The sequence below is a fragment of the Pseudophryne corroboree genome, chromosome 9, assembly GCF_028390025.1.
Source record: "Pseudophryne corroboree isolate aPseCor3 chromosome 9, aPseCor3.hap2, whole genome shotgun sequence".
Lineage (NCBI taxonomy): Eukaryota > Metazoa > Chordata > Amphibia > Anura > Myobatrachidae > Pseudophryne > Pseudophryne corroboree.
The window spans coordinates 230,569,487-230,591,822 of NC_086452.1; the positions used below are offsets into that span (position 1 = coordinate 230,569,487).

The window sequence follows — 22,336 nt, forward strand, 5'->3', positions numbered from 1 at the left end:
TGGGCTTCTGGATGATCACTGTTCGGATTCCTACAGATGGGGTCTGGCCAGCTTTCTACAGGCCTGGGCCAGGTTGCTTAATTGCCCATTCGCTGGGCTGCTTTAACGGTGAAGGTTATGTCCCCTGCGGGGCTTTTCTGCTCTTTCTGCTCGTTTAGCTTGGAGTTCTTTGAGACAGCTTCCGGTGGGGCCCCTGTTGTGCAGCTTGCAGGGAACCCTCGTGACTTCTGCCCTGACATTTGTCAGGTTTTTAGGCGTTGGACTCCTGGCTTCAGGTGTCACCACCTTCAGGCGTAAGATCTTTTATGCAGTTCAGGAGCGTCCCCACCCTTGAGTGGACAGCTTTGGGACGTCCCAGTGTAATGAATCCTGTGCCCACACGTGGACGAAAAAGAAAATAGGATTTAGGTTTGTACCTTGTTAAATCCTTTTCTTTGTGTCCATAGGGGGCACAGGATGCCCTCCCAGACGCACCTGTCCTGTGGGAACTTCTTCCTATATGTGGTGGTGTGTGGTCAGTCATCCTATGAGTGTATCTCTAGGGGTGATGTGGTTTCCTGTCTCCTCTTTTCTGGCTCCTGCCCGAGCCTTGCTAACTAAAACTGGCAGGCCTTGGGTTTGGGGCAAGAAATAGAGGATAGGGAGGCTTGCGCATGCTGGGAAGGAGAAAGTAACTCTCTGGTGCCTGCTTCGCTCCCTATCCAGCCTGTACCCAGTGTAATGAATCCTGTGCGCCCTATGGACTCAAAGAAAAGGATTTAACAAGGTAAGGACCTAAATCCTATTTTGTGGAGCTAGCAAGTGGGGACAATTAGTATTTTGAAAAGCTGTTTAAAAAACAATTGTGTCAGCACGTGGGTGCACAGAGCTCTGCTGTTTAAATATCTGAGAGCTGTTTGTGGGGGCAGTCAGTATTCTGAAAAGCTGTTTAAAAAATAATTGTGTCAGCAAGTGTGGTCAGTATCTGAAAGCTAATAAAAAAATAATTGTGCCAGCAAGTGTGGCCAGTATCTGCAGACTTTGATTATGAAAAAGCTGCAGACGACTGGGCATCTAAGAAGAAGAGGAGAATTAATATATAAAAATCTCAAGTTTAAATCAATATGGTTATGATTTAAACATTTTATTATTGTGAAGGCCCCTACCCGGCTACTCTTGGTGCCACCCGGCTGGAAAAAAATTCTGGGGAGAACAATGACGTCTCTTAAGTCTGGTTAAAATTCTATTGTATTTCTGTTTGCCCAGTGCTGATACTGGCACCTACCATCTTTCCTTACTGCTGAATCCTGGATTCTGCAACTTCCCACTGCGCGATAGTGCTGTAGATTGCTCATCCTGCCCACTTATAAACTGTGTAGTGCGCCCAGGTTGGCTGCCTCACCTGGCACTTTCAATAGAGGGATGAATGACCCATGAAATTATTCAGGCAGTGAGTATACTGTTAGTTCACTATTCATTTTATCCTTTTATGTCCTATTTTCTATGTAATATTTATTCACACCTCATCTGGTACTCTATGTAGAATGAAGAGTGCATGGTTCTTATGTAATTGCAAGGTTCTCGAAGGTTATGTTTTGTCAGTTCTAGGCATTGCCTATCCTGCCTAGTGTAATACTATTTAGTGTCCCTAAAATGACTGCGTCACCTGGACCCTGCATGGGTAGGCTGAATAATCCTGCAATTGATAACTTGCCACGCCCTTTGTAGTATCTCCAAGCTCTGTGTATTTTATGCAAAAGCTAAATCTCTTTACTGTTGGCCTGATTCCAATTTGTATGCAATGCTGATATTCACGCAGCTGAGCAATTATCGGAAGACTGCGCATGTGCTGCGGCCGCACTGAGCACACCCCGAAAAACCTTAGCAAAGCTGCTCACAGTGAGGATTCCTTTGCAGAGCGATTGACAGGAAGGGACCGTTTGGGGGAGGTAACAACGTAGGCATGTTGGACTATTTCTAGGCCATGTCTCTGCTTACATCTGTGATACTGTATGTAAAAAACATGGCGCAAGTATCTCTGTTCCTTTTGGCAATCTGCGTGACCATAGACTCACTCGGGGAGTCGAGGTTTCTTGTTTCTGCATTGATGCTGCGTATGTGTACGCAGTCACTAAGGACTTTGCGATGGCTCTGGTGGGTGCCTCTATTTATTTCTGGGCATCTGCTTCACTTGCATGGTTTTGCAAATCTGTAGGCTGAAAAAATGCAGCAACGTAGGCTTTAGTGTACAAATCCGAATCATTGTGTTCATTGTTCCTGTATTATGTACTGTATTAGTGTTCCCTCTAAGATTTGTTGTGGGTAGGGTGCAGAGATGTCAGGGGCAGTACACGCCTGAAAAGGGGGTTTGGCTGACAGGGGAGGGTCACTATTGGGGCATGCCCCCCAAAAAAAATATCACTAATGAGGGCATACCCCAGCCATCAGCATCACTAATGGGGGCGTGCCCAGGGCTTCCACCACGCTCTCCCTTTAATGTGAATAGATGTTGTGCACAGCATCTATTCACGTGGCAGAAGCAAGGCAAAGGGCAGCCTGTTTTAGCAGGGTGCCACTAAAAGAGCAGGGCACATTTTACCCTTTAAAAGTCAGACAGGGCATGGCACTAAAGCAGCCTATTGTGAAGACTACTGTATTTTGCAAGCTTAGTAGGGGCTAACTAGCCACCAGTACCACAGTGCATCTCAGACACTCATCTCCTATATATTAGGCCAAATCTGTGCCTCTGTGCCTGGCCTGTAACGCTGTGTGGAGTCACAGGGTTGGGCGGAGTCACCTGCTTCTGACCAGTGCCCAGGTGGACAGCCACACAATCATGCCACCATCATCAGAGGGAACCATCACTGGACGGACGCCCCACCATGCACGGTACCATACACCCCTCCCTTGGTTTTCCCGCAACACACAGTCACCCACACCCCTAATGACACCCGCAACTCACCGCACCGAAGCCTCCTTCCTCAACAACCTGGCCACTTGCTCCCACTGACACCCGCACCACCACAGCCTGCCAGCGCAACACCCCCTCCACAGCTCCCACCTCCAGCCGCACACATCACCCGCTGGACGGAAGCCGCCCGCACCCCCACACGCTGCCTCCGCTAACTCCCCTCCCCAGCTCCCACCTCCAGCTGCACACATCTCCCGCTGCACGGGAGCCGTCCGCACCCCCACACGCTGCCTCCGCTAACCCCCCTCCCCAGCTCCCACCTCCAGCCGCACACATCTCCTGCTGCAAGGGAGACGGCTGCATCCCACCCCCCCACACGCTGCCTCCGCTAAACCCACTCCCCAGCTCCCACCTCCAGCCGCACACATCAACCGCTGGTCGGGAGCCGCAAGACCCCGCACCACCACACGCTTTCTCCGCTAACCTCCCTCCCCAGCTCCCACCTCCAGCCGTACACATCTCCCGCTGCACAGGAGCCGCCCGCACCCGGCACCCCCACACGCTGCCTCTGCTACCCCCCCTCCACAGCTTCCACCTCCAGCCGCACACATCTCCCGCTGCACGGGAGCCGCCCGCACTCCCACACGCTGCCTCCGCTAACCCCCCTCCCCGGCTCCCACCTCCAGCCGCACACATCTCCCGCTACACGGGAGCCGCCCGGACACCCACACGCTGCCTCCGCTAACCCCCCTCCCCGGCTCCCACCTCCAGCCGCACACATCTCCCGCTACACGGGAGCCGCCTGGACCCCCACACGCTGCCTCCGCTAATCCCCCTCCTTGCCTCCCACCTCCAGCCGCACACATCTCCCGCTGCACGGGAGCCGCCCGCACCCCCACACGCTGCCTCCGCTAACCCCCCTCCCAGCTCCCACCTCCAGCCGCACCCATCTCCCGCTGCACGGGAGCCGCCCGCACCCCCACACGCTGCCCCTGCTAACCCCCCTCCCCAGCTCCCACCTCCAGCCGCACACATTAACCGCTGGTCGGGAGCTGCAGGACACTCGCTCCCCGCACCACCACAGGCTGCCTCCGTAACCCCCCCTCCCCAGCTCCCACCTCCAGCCGCACACAACAAACGCTGTACGGCAGCCACCCGTACCCCGCACCACCACACGCCTCCGCAATCCCCCCTCCACAGCTCCCACCTCCAACCGCACACATCTCCCGCTGCACGGCAGCCACCCGCACCCCCACACGCTGCCTCCGCTAACCCCCGTCCCCAGCTCCCACCTCCAGCCGCACATAACAACCACTGTACGGCAGCCACCCGCACCCCGCACCACTACAGCCTGCAAACGCAACTTCCCCTCCACAGCTCCCACATGCACACGCTGCCCAGGACCCACAGGCACACGCTGCTCTGGACCGGAGCAACACATTACTGTACATGCCGCCCACTATGCCCACCTGCCTATTTACCAGCCTCCGCTGTCTGCTGCCCCCAAACCCTAATAAAAGCATGTGCCTTACCCTCCCCACCCCCACAACAACGGACCACAAACCTCACACAATGTGTACAGCCACCTCAGGCAAACACTCACTATCAGCACACACACACTGCTACCACTTCTATTCTACCTTACACACACACACACACACGCTCACCCTCCACACTCTTCCCCCTTCCCCCTTCTCCCATCACCCTCCTCACACAAAACACCTTACCCATCTTGACTACACCACCATCCAAGAACCACCACTCCTGCACCCATCACCCTCAGACCACTAGGGTAAACCAAAAAAAACCCCACACCAACACTACATTTAACACACATACCCACAACCATACAACCACCTGTCCGACACCCCAGCACACACCACAAGACCATCACCCACCCCAATAACCCCATACCGCCCAAACACCCTCCACAAATACAACACCCATCCAACACCCCCTGCACCCCAGCACAACCGTAACCATCTGACTAATCCACACACACCCGCTTCCCTACCCTTCCCTCCCTTCCCCTGCACACACCACAACGCCCACAAAACACTCCACCATCCACCCGCCCATCCTATGTGTACCTCCTCCACCCATGCAAACTTCCAGCCCCATCCCCAGCCCACCCACCCACATCTGCATCCCACACTGCCCCTCCAGCCACCATCATCACCCATCATCACTACGCAACAACATATACAGCCAGCAAACCCACTCCACACACTTGCCACACAGCTCCATACATCACAGAACACCACACACCTAACTACGCACCCCTTACAAGTAACACTCCACCATACTCCTTCCCCTCAAAACCCTCAAAAAACTACCCGAACTCTATAGCGCACACACACCTCCCTCCCTCTGCAACCAACTAATTCTGTCAAACCATCAAAACACCAGTGACCCCACAACACTACCGCCATATCGTAAAGCCAGTAATTCTCTACTTACACCAGCAACACAAAAAAAACATACCTAACCAGCTGGATTATTCTCAAACACCCCTACACCCCCACAACCACCTCTCCAACACCCCCACGCACACCACAAGGCCATCCCACAACCCTAATAACCCCATATCTCACACACAGCCTCCACATCTATAACACCCATCCACCACCCCCTGCACCGCAGCACAACCTTCGCCATCTGCCAAAGCACACCTCTGAGCACAAACCTCGCCCACCCACAACCTCAACACCCTACAAACCCCCCCACTGTAATTCAACCACCACACCTCACAAACACATCCATCTAACACCCACGCACAATACCTAACACACCCCTTCCATAAATCCGTCCCACCTTGCACCTCAACGCACCCTTCCACATCTCCCTAGCCTAGTCACCACCCACCCTCCCATGCACACACCACACAACACAACACCCTACACACATCACCCTATCCAAACATCCCTCCGCCATGGCACCTTTGCACACCCTTCCCCTTAACCACACACCTACAACTCCACCAAGTGCAGCACCTCAGTCCCCCTCCCCCAACCCTCACCCCCAGGCCAAAGTATACAGTTACCGGACCACATCCACCTTTACTCTGGTCAGCCACCAAACACAGCTTCTTACGGACAGACAGCCTAATCCATGTACCCCTTCACACAAAACACTCCACCAACCACCGTCCCTTCACCCCCCTCCATAATGCAGACCAAATCCAACCTAGAAAAAAGGGAAGTCCGAAGACAAAAGTGGGCGCTGATTAAAAAATGTTGAAAAAAATAAATTAATAATGTTTTTTATATTGTATATGATTTTCCAAAAAACAAATCACCCTTCTGGCTGCCCACAATGGTGGACCTGGGTATCCACCGTGCTAAACAGAAAGAGAAAAAGAGTAATGTGGGCGCTCGGAGGGGATAGTAGTACAACGGCTGCTGGTTTTGTAAATATATAGTTTGGTTTATTGGTAAGAAAATTCTAACAAATAGACACTAAATGGCTAAAGTGCCGTTTACAATACATATACACAATTAAATGAAAAATAAAAAACAAATTTAAAACAATGATTAAAAATAATAATGACTGTGTCCTGGGCCTCAGAACTTGTTAGTGTTTTAAACACCAACCCTAATTAGTGTTAGTTCTCTTGCATGCATAAGCCAGCTGTTAATGGCAATAAGAGTTAGTGCATAATAAGCTCAAACTGCACTTTGAGGGAGAAGAGGCTGGTTAATATTTGATAGAGCCTGTTGATACTTCACCAGAAGGAGCTGATGGACGTAGTATTCAATGGTATGGCTAGGTGTTTAACGAGCCAATCCCGCATCTATCTCATGTCCGTAAGGCTTGTTTGATCCACTCACTGGTTTGGTGGCTGACCGCTCAGCGGCGGTTCTCTTAAGCAGTGCCTGCTGTGGATGGTGCGGTGTGCTGTCTGCTAGCACTGAGCCCGAATAGGGACGGAGACAGGGAGTTACACGTGCAAGTCCTGGGTAGCAGGGGACGCTGTGATTCCGCGTTCCGCGGCTTCCGAGTTCGGAGCTTCCGGCTTCCGGTTGCGGTCCACCTGCGTTCCACAGTCGTCACAGCGTCCCCTGCTACCCAGGACTTGCACGTGTAACTCCCTGTCTCCGTCCCTATTCGGGCTCAGTGCTAGCAGACAGCACACCGCACCATCCACAGCAGGCACTGCTTAAGAGAACCGCCGTTGAGCGGTCAGCCACCAAACCAGTGAGTAGATCAAACAAGCCTTACGGACATGAGATAGATGCGGGATTGGCTCGTTAAACACCTAGCCATACCATTGAATACTACGTCCATCAGCTCCTTCTGGTGAAGTATCAACAGGCTCTATCAAATATTAACCAGCCTCTTCTCCCTCAAAGTGCAGTTTGAGCTTACTATGCACTAACCCTTATTGCCATTAACAGCTGGCTTATGCATGCAAGAGAACTAACACTAATTAGGGTTGGTGTTTAAACACTAACAAGTTCTGAGGCCCAGGACACAGTCATTATTATTTTTAATCATTGTTTTAAATTTGTTTTTTATTTTTCATTTAATTGTGTATATGCACTTTAGCCATTTAGTGTCTATTTGTTAGAATTTTCTTACCAATAAACCAAACTATATATTTACAAAACCAGCAGCCGTTGTACTACTATCCCCCCCGAGCGCCAACATTACTCTTTTTCCAAATCCAACCTAAACCTATTACATTCAACCTAACAGCCTTCACATACTTTCTCTGACGTCCTAGTGGATGCTGGGAACTCCGAAAGGACCATGGGGAATAGCGGCTCCGCAGGAGACTGGGCACAACTAAAGAAATCTTTTAGGTCACCTGGTGTGCACTGGCTCCTCCCACTATGACCCTCCTCCAAGCCTCAGTTAGATTTTGTGCCCGGCCGAGGTTGGATGCACACTAGGGGCTCTCCTGAGCTTCTAAAAAGAAAGTATATAATTAGGTTTTTTATTTTACAGTGAGACCTGCTGGCAACAGGCTCACTGCAGCGAGGGACTAAGGGGAGAAGAAGCGAACCTACCTGCTTGCAGCTAGCTTGGGCTTCTTAGGCTACTGGACACCATTAGCTCCAGAGGGATCGACCGCATGGAACTGGCCTTGGTGTTCGGTCCCGGAGCCGCGCCGCCGTCCCCCTTACAGAGCCAGAAGCAAGAAGAGGTCCGGAAAATCGGCGGCAGAAGAATCAGTCTTCACCAAGGTAGCGCACAGCACTGCAGCTGTGCGCCATTGCTCCTCATACACACTTCACACTCCGGTCACTGAGGGTGCAGGGCGCTAGGGGGGGGCGCCCTGAGCAGCAATAAAAACACCTTGGCTGGCAAAAATACCACAATATATAGCCCCAGAGGCTATATATGTGATAATTACCCCTGCCAGAATCCATAAAAAAGCGGGAGAATAGTCCGCGAAAAAGGGGCGGAGCTATCTCCTTCAGCACACTGGCGCCATTTCTCCCTCACAGCTCCGCTGGAAGGAAGCTCCCTGGCTCTCCCCTGCACGCTACCTCAGATGGCAGACGCGGATGTCGACACGGATACTGACACCAGTGTCGACGACGATGAGTCTAGTCTAATGTCCACTAAGGCCATTCGTTGCATGATTGAAGCAATGAAAGAGGTGTTACAAATTTCTGATATAAACCCAGGTACCACTAAAAAGGGTATTATGTTTGGGGAGAAAAAACTACCCGTAGTTTTTCCCCCATCAGAAGAATTAAATGAAGTGTGTGAAGAAGCGTGGGCTTTCCCTGATAAAAGATTGGTAATCTCTAAGAAGTTACTAATGGCGTTCCCTTTCCCGCCAGAGGATAGGTCACGTTGGGAGACACCCCCTAGGGTGGATAAAGCGCTCACACGTTTGTCTAAAAAGGTGGCACTACCGTCTCCGGATACGGCCGCCCTCAAGGAACCTGCTGATAGAAAGCAGGAGGCGATCCTGAAGTCTGAATATACACACTCAGGCATTATACTTAGACCAGCTATTGCGTCAGCATGGATGTGCAGTGCTGCCGCTGCGTGGTCAGATTCCCTGTCAGAAAATATTGACACCCTAGACAGGGACACTATTCTGCTAACCATAGAGCATATAAAAGACTCAGTCTTATACATGAGAGATGCACAGAGGGAGATCTGCCGGCTGGCATCTAAAATAAGTGCATTGTCCATTTCTGCTAGGAGAGGCTTATGGACTCGCCAGTGGACAGGGGATGCAGATTCAAAAAGGCACATGGAAGTTTTGCCTTATAAGGGTGAGGAGTTATTTGGGGATGGTCTCTCGGACCTAGTTTCCACAGCAACTGCTGGGAAGTCAGCATTTTTACCCCATGTTCCCTCACAGCCTAAAAAGGCGCCGTTTTATCAGGTACAGTCCTTTCGGACTCAGAAAAACAGGCGTGGAAAAGGCGGGTCCTTTCTGTCCAGGGCAGAGGTAGGGGAAAAAGGCTGCAACAAACAGCAGGTTCCCAGGAGCAAAAGTCCTCCCCCGCTTCTTCCAAGTCCGCCGCATGACGGTGGGGCTCCACAGGCGGAGCCAGGTACGGTGGGGGGCCGCCTCAAAAATTTCAGCGATCAGTGGGCTCGCTCACAGGTGGATCCCTGGATCCTGCAAATAGTATCTCAAGGGTACAAACTGGAATTCGAGGCGTCTCCACCCCACCGGTTCCTAAAATCTGCCTTGCCGATTACTCCTTCAGACAGGGAGGCTGTGCTAGCGGCAATTCACAAGCTGTATTCCCAGCAGGTGATAATCAAGGTGCCCCTACTTCAACAAGGACGGGGTTACTATTCCACACTGTTTGTGGTACCGAAACCGGACGGTTCGGTGAGACCCATTTGAAATTTGAAATCCTTGAACACATACATAAAAAAATTCAAGTTCAAGATGGAATCGCTCAGGGCGGTTATTGCAAGCCTGGACGAGGGGGATTACATGGTATCCCTGGACATCAAGGATGCTTACCTGCATGTCCCCATTTACTATCCTCACCAGGAGTACCTCAGATTTGTGGTACAGGATTGCCATTACCAATTCCAGACGCTGCCGTTTGGACTCTCCACGGCACCGAGGGTGTTTACCAAGGTAATGGCGGAAATTATGATACTCCTTCGAAGAAAGGGAGTTTTAATTATCCCGTACTTGGACGATCTCCTAATAAAGGCGAGGTCCAAGGAGCAGTTGTTGGTGGGAGTAGCACTATCTCAGGAGGTGCTACACCAGCACGGTTGGATTCTGAATATTCCAAAATCATAGCTGGTTCCGACGACACGTCTACTGTTCCTGGGTATGATTCTGGATACAGTCCATAAAAAAGTGTTTCTCCCGGAGGAGAAAGCCAAGGAGCTGTCATCTCTAGTCAGAGACCTCCTGAAACCAAAACAGGTATCGGTGCATCACTGCACGCGGGTCCTGGGAAAGATGGTGGCTTCTTACGAAGCAATTCCTTTCGGCAGGTTCCATGCCAGAATCTTTCAGTGGGACCCGTTGGACCAATGGTGCGGATCGCATCTTCAGATGCATCGCCTAATAACCCTGTCTCCAAGAACCAGGGTGTCTCTGCTGTGGTGGCTGCAGAGTGCTCATCTTCTAGAGGGCCGCAGATTCGGCATACAGGACTGGGTCCTGGTGACCACGGATGCCAGCCTTCGAGGCTGGGGGGCAGTCACACAGGGAAGAAACTTCCAAGGACTATGGTCGAGTCAGGAGACTTCCCTACACATAAATATTCTGGAACTAAGGGCCATTTACAATGCCCTAAGTCAGGCAAAATCCCTGCTTCTACACCAGCCGGTACTGATCCAGTCAGACAACATCACGGCAGTCGCCCATGTAAATCGACAGGGCGGCACAAGAAGCAGGATGGCAATGGCAGAAGCCACAAGGTTTCTCCGATGGGCGGAAAATCACGTACTAGCACTGTCAGCAGTGTTCATTCCGGGAGTGGACAACTGGGAAGCAGACTTTCTCTGCAGGCACGACCTCCACCCGGGAGAGTGGGGACTTCATCCAGAAGTCTTCACGCTGATTGTAAATCGATGGGAACGGCCACAGGTGGACATGATGGCGTCCCGCCTAAACAAAAAACTAGAGAGATATTGCGCCAGGTCAAGGGACCCTCAGGCGATAGCTGTGGACGCTCTAGTGACACCGTGGGTGTACCAGTCAGTTTATGTGTTCCCTCCTCTGCCTCTCATACCAAGGGTACTGAGAATAATAAGAAAACGAGGAGTAAGAACAATACTCGTGGTTCCGGATTGGCCAAGCGTGGTACCCGGAACTTCAAGAGATGATCTCAGAGGACCCATGGCCTCTGCCGCCCAGACAGGACCTGCTGCAGCAGGGGCCCTGTCTGTTCCAAGACTTACCGCGACTGCGTTTGACGGCATGGCGGTTGAACGCCGGATCCTGAAGGAAAAGGGCATTCCGGAGGAAGTCATTCCTACGCTGATTAAAGCCAGGAAAGATGTAACTGCAAAGCATTATCACCGCATATGGCGGAAATATGTTGCTTGGTATGAGGCCAAAAAGGCCCCAACAGAGGAATTTCAACTAGGTCGATTTCTGCATTTCCTACAAGCAGGAGTGACTATGGGCCTGAAATTAGGCTCCATTAAGGTACAGATCTCGGCTCTGTCGATTTTCTTCCAGAAAGAACTAGCTTCACTACCTGAAGTTCAGACGTTTGTGAAAGGAGTGCTGCATATTCAGCCCCCGTTTGTGCCTCCAGTGGCACCTTGGGATCTCAACGTGGTGTTGAGTTTCTTAAAATCACATTGGTTTGAGCCACTTGAAACCGTGGATCTAAAATATCTCACGTGGAAAGTGGTCATGTTATTGGCCTTGGCTTCAGCCAGGCGTGTGTCAGAATTGGCAGCTTTGTCATGTAAAAGCCCTTATCTGATTTTCCATATGGATAGGGCGGAATTGAGGACTCGTCCCCAGTTTCTCCCTAAGGTGGTATCAGCTTTTCACTTGAACCAACCTGTTGTGGTGCCTGCGGCTACTAGGGACTTGGAGGATTCCAAGTTACTGGACGTAGTCAGGGCCTTGAAAATTTATGTTTCCAGGACGGCTAGAGTCAGGAAAACTGACTCGCTATTTATCCTGTATGCACCCAACAAACTGGGTGCTCCTGCTTCTAAGCAGACTATTGCTCGCTGGATTTGTAGCACAATTCAGCTGGACTGCTGCATCCTAAATCAGTAAAAGCCCATTCCACAAGGAAGGTGGGCTCATCTTGGGCGGCTGCCCGAGGGGCCTCGGCTTTACAACTTTGCCGAGCTGCTACTTGGTCAGGGGCAAACACGTTTGCAAAATTCTACAAATTTGATACCCTGGCTGAGGAGGACCTTGAGTTCTCTCATTCGGTGCTGCAGAGTCATCCGCACTCTCCCGCCCGTTTGGGAGCTTTGGTATAATCCCCATGGTCCTTTCGGAGTTCCCAGCATCCACTAGGACGTCAGAGAAAATAAGATTTTACTCACCGGTAAATCTATTTCTCGTAGTCCGTAGTGGATGCTGGGCGCCCATCCCAAGTGCGGATTGTCTGCAATACTTGTACATAGTTATTGTTAACTAAAGGGTTATTGTTGAGCCATCTGTTGAGAGGCTCAGTTGTTTTCATACTGTTAAACTGGGTATAGTATCACGAGTTATACGGTGTGATTGGTGTGGCTGGTAGGAGTCTTACCCGGGATTCAAAATCCTTCCTTATTATGTCAGCTCGTCCGGGCACAGTGTCCTAACTGAGGCTTGGAGGAGGGTCATAGTGGGAGGAGCCAGTGCACACCAGGTGACCTAAAAGCTTTCTTTAGTTGTGCCCAGTCTCCTGCGGAGCCGCTATTCCCCATGGTCCTTTCGGAGTTCCCAGCATCCACTACGGACTACGAGAAATAGATTTACCGGTGAGTAAAATCTTATTTTACCTAACCAAAGCTTTTTAGTCTACATGTCATTTCCTACAGTACATTCTCTACATCGTACCCTGCATACACTGTCCATCCACTTACAACGCTCTACACACCATTCACCATCACATTCCCTTTTGCCATGCAAGATTTAACCAACCCCAAAATCCACATTCCACCACAATAAATTATGCAACTACTATTCTACACCTTCACCTTTATGTAGGGGTTACGGGGGCGTAGCCCCTTACGACGGTGTGAAGAGTGCCCGTAGGGCGCGATGAATCACCTAGTATTAGATATTAACCTGCAGTACAGTGGTTCCCAAACTTTTTTGAATCACGGTGCCCTAGAGTATCAGAATTTTTATCACGGCACCCCTAGGCCAAAAGTTTCTTATTGGGAAATTTATAAAAAATATGAAATTAAGTAAATTATGTTTATATGTCATACTTAGGTTCAGTTATGTGGTGAGGGACAAGATTTGCTTCTGCTTGTACACATATTTTATGATTGGCAGCCACAAGTAGTAGTTTTGCCTATTACATGGATAATAAATATTTTTATTGGTCCTAGACCACTAACCCAAGGCACCCCTGCAAGTGTCCCGCGGCACCCCAGGGTGCCACGGCACACAGTTTGGGAACCACTGCTGTAGTAGGAATTAATAAGTTTTCAGTCGTTAAACAATAGCCCCTCCTCTTGCACCAAAGTTTGAGTGTCTGGCTGTTCATTACTGCATAGTCCTGGTTATCAGTTGGGGAAGGAAAAGGTGTTAACTACTATTTGTTTAATTGGAAGATTCTCCTGCCTTAACATGGTGATTATATGTTTGTCTATCCCGATTTTTACAGTACTATATACTGTATGTGTGATCACAGCTTTAGGGGTGAGATTCAGCGAGCCACGAACTAGATGTTTAAATGCTATTTACTGTAGGCTGATCTCGCTCACATGCCCATCGGTTGTCAGCAGAAATCAGCCTCTGAGACATCCTGCAATTCTGCTGGAAGCTGTTTCGCCAATGCTTACGGCTAATTGAATTCTCCCCAACTTCATTGAATATGTTATTCAAAATAAGGACAATCCACAAAAGCAGAAGAGAACTAAAGCATTCCACGACCAAAAGAATATTCTTTAAATAAAAAATGAGGATTAAACATTACAGTTCTATGACAAAGTTAGGGCCTGATGTAATAGCGTCCGAGTTGCTGGATTACCAGAAAACGTTTTTTTTTGTTTGTTTTTTTAGTAAAGAAGAATAATATTTGTTCAGACTAGGGGCCGGATGTAATAGAATTGGAATTTGCTGGGCATGTGGGTTGGTGACCGAACTCAGATGTTTTTATAAAGGGCCAGTCATTTACAATGGCAAAACTATGCCTCGTAAATTATTGCCCCTTTAAAAAATGTCTGAGTTCGGCCAGCAACCAGCATGTTCAGCAAATTCTAATGCTATTACATCCGGCCCCTAGTCTGAACAAATATTATTCTTCTTAATAACAAAAAAAAAGTTTATCTTACGTCCTAGAGGATGCTGGGGTCCACATTAGTACCATGGGGTATAGACGGGAACACCAGGAGCCATTGGCACTTTAAGAGTTTGAGAGTGTGGGCTGGCTCCTCCATCTATGCCCCTCCTACCAGACTCAGTTTAAATGTGCCCGGAGGAGCCGGTCACAGCTAGGGGAGCTCTCCAGGGTTTTCCCTAGAAAAAGTTTTATTAGAGTTTATTATTTTACAGGGTGGCTGCTGGCAACAGCCTGTAAAATAATACCTGTTCTGGGATCTACCACCTTAAAGGAGCCGGCTGATCGTAAAATTGATAATACACTTAAATCAATGTACACTGCTTCGGGGGCCATATTACGTCCCACTATTGCTAGTGCATGGATTGCAAAGGCTATAGTAAGGTGGTCAGGTACCTTACTTGAGGATTTGGATACGATGGATAAGGGCGATGTTGAACTGTTTTTGCGTAACATTCACGATTCAGCAGGTTTTATGGTAGAATCCATGAAAGATCTGGGTTCCATGGCTGCGGGAATCTCTTCCATGTCTGTTTCAGCTCGTCAGGGACTGTGGCTGCACCAATGGTAGGCCGACGCGGAATCCAGAAGAAGTGTGGAGTACCTACCCTACACAGGTCAGGCTCTCTTTGGGGAAGCTTTGGATGTGTGGATATCCATGGCTACAGCGGTAGTGTTCACTCTAGGCTGTTTTAGCAGGGCGCCGCGCCCTGCCCGTTTTTTAGCAGGCAAAACCCGCCCTGCCCCTTTTGCGGCGCCCTGCTAGAACAGCCGCCCGCTCCCTGCCCTCCCGGCGTGTATAGATGCCGTGCGCATGCGCGCGGCATCCATTCACGCATTGGGAGAGGGCTGGGGGAAGCCCAGCACCGACGGAGGTGCTGGGCACGCCCCCAACAGTGACGTCTCCGGCCACAGACGCTCTCTATAGTAGCGTCTGTGGGCCGCACCGCCCCCTAAAATGCCGCGCCCCCATTTCGGACGCACGCGCACAAGTGCCCCCGGAGTCCGGTGCCCTGCCCCTTTTCACTCCTAGAGTGAACACTACAGCGGGTAAGTCTCCGTTTCTTCCCTCAGCTGCACCTGCTCCGAAGAAATCCTTCTCTTCATCAGCATCACAGTCCTTTCGGCCTAACAAGCCAAGAAAGGCCAAACAGTCCAATACCTTCTTTAGGGGAGGTCAAATTAAATCCAAGAAACCTGCTGCTGCAGATTCCCAGGATCAAAAGCCTACTTCAGGTACGCCAAAGTCCTCCGCATGACGGTGGGCCGTGCGGCCTGGAGGTGGGGACCGGTGGGAGCAAGACTCAGACAGTTCAGTAACGTCTGGGTATCGTCCGGCCTAGATCCCTGGGTGATAAATATTGTTTCCCAGGGATACAGGCTGGAATTTCAAAATCTCCCTCCTCACCGATTTTTCAAATCAGGCATGCCAGTTCTACTTGCAGACAGAACTGTCCTACAAGAAGCTGACCAGAAGTTGGTGGAGGCACAGGTCATTGTGCCAGTTCCTTCTCATTTGCAAACCACAGGTTACTATTTGAACCTTTTCGTGGTACCGAAACCAGATGGTTCGGTCAGGCCCATTCTGAACCTAAAATCGCTGAACCCCTTTCTAAAGGTGTTCAAGTTCAAGATGGAGTCTCTAAGGGCGGTGATATCAGGTCTGGAAGAGCGGTAATTCCTGGTATCCCTGGATATTAATGATGCGTACCTCCACATTCCGATTTGGCTGCTGCATCAGGCTTATCTCCGTTTCGCATTAGTGGACTATCATTTCCAGTTCCAGGCCCTACCATTCGACCTCTCAACAGCACCGAGGGTGTTCACCAAGGTGATGGCAGAGATGATTGTTCTACTCCGCAAACAAGGGGTGAACATCATTCCATATCTGGACGATCTGCTGATAAAGGCATCGTCCAAGGAGAAGCTGTTGCAGTCCATTGTTCTCACAACCCACCTGCTCAGAGTCCACGGCTGGATTCTGAACCTTCCAAAGTCACATCTGGAACCAACCCAGAGGTTGTCTTTTCTGGGGATGATCCTCAACACAGAAGTGCAGAGGGTGTTTCTTCCGCAGGAAAAGGCATTCGGTAAGACCAATATTAAACCTAAAGTTATTGAACCTCAACTTGAGGGAATTCAAATTCAAGATGGAGTCTCTGAGAGCGGTGATCTCAGGTCTGGAGTAAGGGGAATTCATGGTATCCCTGGATGTCAAGGATGCGTACCTTCACATCCCGATCTGGCCACCTCATCAGGCTAATCTCAGATTTGCACTACCGGACTGTCACTATCAATTTCAGGCGCTGCCGTTTGGCCTCTCCACGGCACCAAGGTGATGGCGGAGATGATGCTACTCCTCCACACGCAGAGTGTGAACATAATTTCTTATGTGGACGACCTACTGATAAAAGCGTCTTCCAGGGAGAAGCTGTTATCGAGTATTGCTCTCACGACTCAACTACTCCAGGATCATGGATGTATCCTGAACCTTCCAAAGTCGCATTTAGAGCTGACAAGGAGACTGTCCTTCCTGGGGATGATCCTCGACATGGAAGTACAGAGGGTGATTTTGCCGGAGGAAAAAGCATTGGTGATACAAACAATGGTCCGGGATGTCCTGAAGCCAGCCCAGGTGTCGGTTCAGCAATGCATTCGCCTTTTGGGAATGATTGTTGCCTGTTACGAGGCTCTCCAGTACGGGAGGTTCCATGCTCGGGCCTTCCAACTGGATCTCCTGGACAAGTGGTCAGGATCTCATCTCCACATGCACCAGAGAATTCGTCTGTCGCCAAAGGCCAGGATTTCACTCCTCTGGTGGCTCCAATTACCTCACCTACTGGAGGGCCACAGGTTCGGGATTCAGGACTGGGTCCTTCTAACCACAGATGTGAGCCTCCGGGGATGGGGCGCAGTCACTCAAAGGGAAACCTTCCAGGGAAGGTGGTCAAGTCTGGAAGCCAGCCTGTCCATCAACATCCTGGAACTAAGAGCCATCTACAATGGTCTTATTCAGGCGGCCCATCTTCTAAGAAATCGGGCCATTCAAGTGCAGTTGGACAATGTATCGACGGTGGCCTACATAAACCGACAGGGCGGAACGAAGAGCAGAGCTGCAATGTCAGAGGTGACAAAAATCATCCTCTAGGCAGAAAGACACGCGTTGGCTCTCTCAGCAATCTTCATTCCGGGAGTGGACAACTGGGAAGCAGACTTCCTCAGCAGACACGAAGTCCGGAGGTGTTCAAGGAAATAACAGACCTTTGGGGGTTACCCCAAATAGACATGATGGCCTCTCGTCTCAACAAGAAGCTTCGGCGCTATTGTTCCAGGCCAAGGACTCACAAGCAGTGGCAGTGGATGCCCTGGTGTCTCCGTTGGTGTTCCAGTCGGTGTACGTGTTTCCGCCACTCCCACTCATTCCAAGAGTTCTAAAGCTCGTAAGGAGGACAAGAGTTCAAGTGATCCTCATTACTCCAGACTGGCCAAGGCGGGCTTGGTACGTGGACCTTCTGAATCTCTTACAGGAAGAGCCGAGGCCTCTTCCTTTTTGGGAGGACCTGCTGCTGCAGGGACCGTTCGCCTATCAAGACTTACGGCGGCTACGTTTGACGGCATGGAGGTTGAACATCTGATACTAGCTCGGAAGGGCATTCCGAAGAAGGTCATTCCTACCCTGATACAGGCTAGGAAAGGGGTAACGTCTAAACATTACCATCGTATTTGGAAGAAATATGTCTCTTGGTTTGAGTCCAAGAAGTTTCCTGCAGTGGAGTTTCAACTGGGACGTTTTCTTCTCTTCCTGCAAGCAGGTTTGGATATGGGCTTGAGGTTGGGATCTGTGAAGGTCCAGATTTCGGCCCTATCCATTTTCTTCCAGAAACAATTGGCTGCCCTCCCTGAGGTTCAGACCTTCTTGGAAGGAGTTCTGCACATCCAGCCTCCCTTTGTACCACCTACGGCGCCTTGGGACCTTAACGTGGTGTTGCAGTTCCTCCAGTCGGGTTGGTTTGAGCCTCTACAGGAGGTTGAGCTCAAATTTCTGACATGGAAGGCTGTCACGTTGTTGGCCTTAGCTTATGCTAGACGTGTGTCGGAGTTGGAGGCCTTGTTCTGTAAAAGGCCTAATTTGATCTTCCACGAAGATAGAGCTGAGCTCCGGGTTGTGTCGGCATTTCATATCAACCAACCTATTGTGGTGCCAGTGGCTACTGACTCCTCTATTTTGTCAAAGTCCTTGGATGTTGTGAGGGCTTTGAAAATCCATGTGAAGAGGACCGCTCGTCACAGGAAATCGGACTCTTTGTTTGTCCTGTATGACCCCAAGAAAATTGGGTGTGAAAATTGGGTGTCCTGCTTCTAAGCATACTATATCTCGCTGGATTAGGTTCACTATCCAGCATGCTTATTCTACGGCAGGATTGCCGTGTCCAAAATCTTTTAAGGCCCACTCTACTCGTAAGGTGGGGTCTTCCTGGGCGGCTGCCCGGGGTGTCTCGGCATTGCAACTTTGCCGAGCTGCAGCTTGGTCTGGGTCGAACACGTTTGCAAAGTTCTACAAGTTCGATACTTTGGCCTCTGATAATCGGAAGTTCAGTCAATCAGTTCTGCAGAAGCCTCAGTGCTCTCCCTCCCGTTCTGGGTGCTTTGGTACATCTATAAAACAACAAGTATGGTCCTTTGAGGAAGTAAAAGGACCAAAAAAAGGAAACTACAGGCCTTTTCCTGGGCACACTTGAAAAGATTGATATGATGAAATTAATTTAAAAAATAACTTTTATTAATCTATACTTTTAAGAAAAAGGGGCGAGAGCTGGCGTCAATAGTTAAAAAGCATGAGTGTTAGCCAGTACCAATGTACTTATTATAGGCGAACAGATAATAGGTGAGCGAAAATGAAAAAATCCTCATCCATGGAAATAATTCACATACATACTCTATAATCGGGAATTTATATAAATGAGGTCACTGCCTCGACTCCAATGTAGTCTGACAATTGTTATCGGTCTGAGATCCGGTTGATAGTGGGTCCCAAATGGCTATATTTGTTGGAGAGTAAAATACCTACGGTACCTAGTATTCCCTGGTGGTTCCCCATCCAGGTACTGACCAGGCCCTGCAGTGCTTGGCTTCCAAGATCAGACGAGTTTGGGCATACTCAGTGCGGTCTGACCGTAGGTAAGTTTGTCTCCTAGGTGTGGTGTTTATCGATTTTTTTTTGGGACCCAGAATCAATCACAGAATAAGCGGATGCTGTTGCTGGGGTCTTACAATTAATGTTTGACAAAAAAATAATAAAAATAATAAATAAATAACATCTCTACAGTTGTGCTCTCAAAAACAGCCTGAGCGGTGGGAGGACTTTGTGGTGCCCAATGGCAGAATAGATGGAAAGTCTATAGCAATTGTGCTATAAAAACAGCCCAAGCAACAGGAGGGTTTTATAATCGCCCCTTTTTCTTAAAAGTATAGATTAATAAAAGTTATTTTTTAAATTAATTTCATCATATCAATCTTTTCAAGTGTGCCCAGGAAAAGGCCTGTAGTTTCCTTTTTTTGGTCCTTTTTCTTCCTCAAAGGACCATACTTGTTGTTTTATAGTTGTCATAACTATCTTTCTGGAGCACCACCAACCATTTGCTGAAGCTATTATTTAAGTAGGCATTTATGTTGGTTTAATAACAATATTTCTAAATTTATTGAACTAAAATTGTTATATCCTGTGCAGATTTATCCCTTTTTTGCTTTGGTACATCCCCATGGTACTAATGTGGACCTCAGCATCCTCTAGGACGTAAGGGAAAATAGGATTTTGGTTACCTACCAGTAAATCCTTTTCTCATACGTCCTAGAGGATGCTTCAAGAACCATGGGGTATAGACGGGATCCGCAGGAGACATGGGCACACTATAAGACTTTGAATGTGTGTGAACTGGCTCCTCCCTCTATGCCCCTCCTCCAGACTCCAGTTAGATTCTTTGCCCAGTGAGACTGGATGCACACTGAGGAGCTCTCCAGAGTTTCTCAGAAAAAAGACTTAGTTAGGTTTGTTATTTTCAGGGAGACCTGCTGGCAACAGGCTCCCTGCATCGTGGGACTGAGGGGAGAGAAGCAAACCTACTTCTCTGAGTTCAAAGGCTCTGCTTCTTAGGCTACTGGACACCATTATCTCCAGATGGTTCGATCATTTGGTGCGCCTAGCTGCTTGTTCCCGGAGCCGCGCCGTCACCCCCCTCACAGAGCCAGAAGACAGAAGCCGGGTGAGTATAGGAAGATCAGAAGACTTCAGTGACAGCAGAAGACAGCGTTTGAGGTACCGCGCAGCGGTCGCGCTGCGCGCCATGCTCCCACATATGAACGGCATTGCAGGGTGCAGGGCGCAGGGGGGGTGCCCTGGGCAGCATTGGACCCTCAAATAGCACTGGCATAAGTAAAAATAGTTACGGGACCCCCGCCAGTATAAATATGGAATTTAAGCGGGACTGAAGCGCGCCATCTAGGGGGCGTGGCTTAGCCCTCACAGCTCTGACCAGCGCCATTTTCTCTTCACAGAAGCTGCAGAGATGCTGGCCCTGACCTCCACACTGCTGTACAAGTAACAGGGTGCAAAACGGGGGGGGGGGGGGGGGGGGGCCACAAGTGATTTGGTGCTAATTGTTTATATATAAAGCGCTAATAGGTCGGGCAGTCTTTTTACTCGCTTCAGTACCGGGATAGGCGCTGGGTTGTGAGCTGGCAGAACTCCCTCTGTGTCTCTCTTACAGGCTTTGTTGTGGGTCTGTCTCCTATAGCCCCAGTGTGGTTGTGGGTGTCGGTACGTGTGTGTCGACATGTCTGAGTGCTCTTCCCAGGAGGAGGCTGGAGTGGGGACAGAAAATACTGTGAGAGTGACCGGGTCGGCACCGCCGACGGATGATTGGATAACTATGTTGAGTGTTTTAAATGCAAATGTGACTCGGTTGACTAAGAGATTTGATAGATCTGAGTCTAAGAACCAGACATGGAGGAAATCCATGGAGGATGCTTTGTCACAAGCTCAGACCCCTTCGGGGTCACAGAAATGTGCATTTACCCAGATAGCTGATACAGATACCAACACGGACTCTGATTCCAGTGTCGACTATAGTGATGCCAGATTAAATCCAAAACTGGCTAAGAGCATTCAGTACATGATTGTGGCAATAAAAGAAGTGTTGCAGATAACAGAGGACCCTGCTGTCCCTGATACAAAGGTCTGTATGTATAAAGGAAAGAAACCGGAGGTAACGTTTCCTCCCTCTCATGAACTGAATGCGCTTTTTGAAAAGGCTTGGGAAAATCCTGACAAGAAGATACAGGCTCCCAAAAGAATTCCAGTGGTATATCCGTTTCCATTTGGGGACAGGGAAAAGTTGGAGTCAACCCCAACGGTAGACAAAGCTTTATCGCGTCTATCCAAAAAGGTGGCGCTAACGTCTCCTGACACGGCAGCCCTAAAGGATCCTGCGGATCGTAAGCAGGAAAATACACTAAAATCCATTTATGTCACTACAGGGTCGCTACTCAGGCCTGCCGTTGCTTCGGCATGGGTGAGTAGCGCTATTGAAAAGTGGGCAGATAACTTGTCATCTGAGATAGATTCTCTAGACAAGGATAGCGTGCTTTTGACTCTGGGTCATATCAGGGATGCTGCAGCATATTTAAAAGAAGCTGTAAGGGATATTGGCCTTTTGGGATCAAGGGCCAATGCAATGGCAGTCTCAGCAAGGAGAGCATTGTGGATTCATCAATGGAATGCTGACGCTGACTCTAAAAAGGCGATGGAGTCGTTACCGTTTAACGGTAGTGTCCTGTTTGGTGATGGCCTCACTGACCTGGTGTCTACGGCTACCGCGGGTAAGTCGTCTTTTTTACCTTATGTTCCTGCATAGCAGAAGAAAACGCCTCACTATCAGATGCAGTCCTTTTGGCCCAATAAATTCAAAAAAGGACGAGGGTCCTCCTTCCTTGCTGCGAGATTAAGGGGAAGGGGAAAAAGGTCACA

General features: G+C 49.6%; 1 protein-coding gene and 1 pseudogene across 5 annotated transcripts in view; one reads left to right on the plus strand and one right to left on the minus strand.

The window, feature by feature from the left end:
- The window catches only part of HENMT1 (HEN methyltransferase 1), a 191,594-nt gene that overhangs the window by 59,115 nt on the left and 110,143 nt on the right, over positions 1-22,336 (plus strand). The window lies entirely within an intron of this gene.
- On the minus strand, positions 19,375-19,493 carry LOC134962945 (5S ribosomal RNA; annotated as a pseudogene).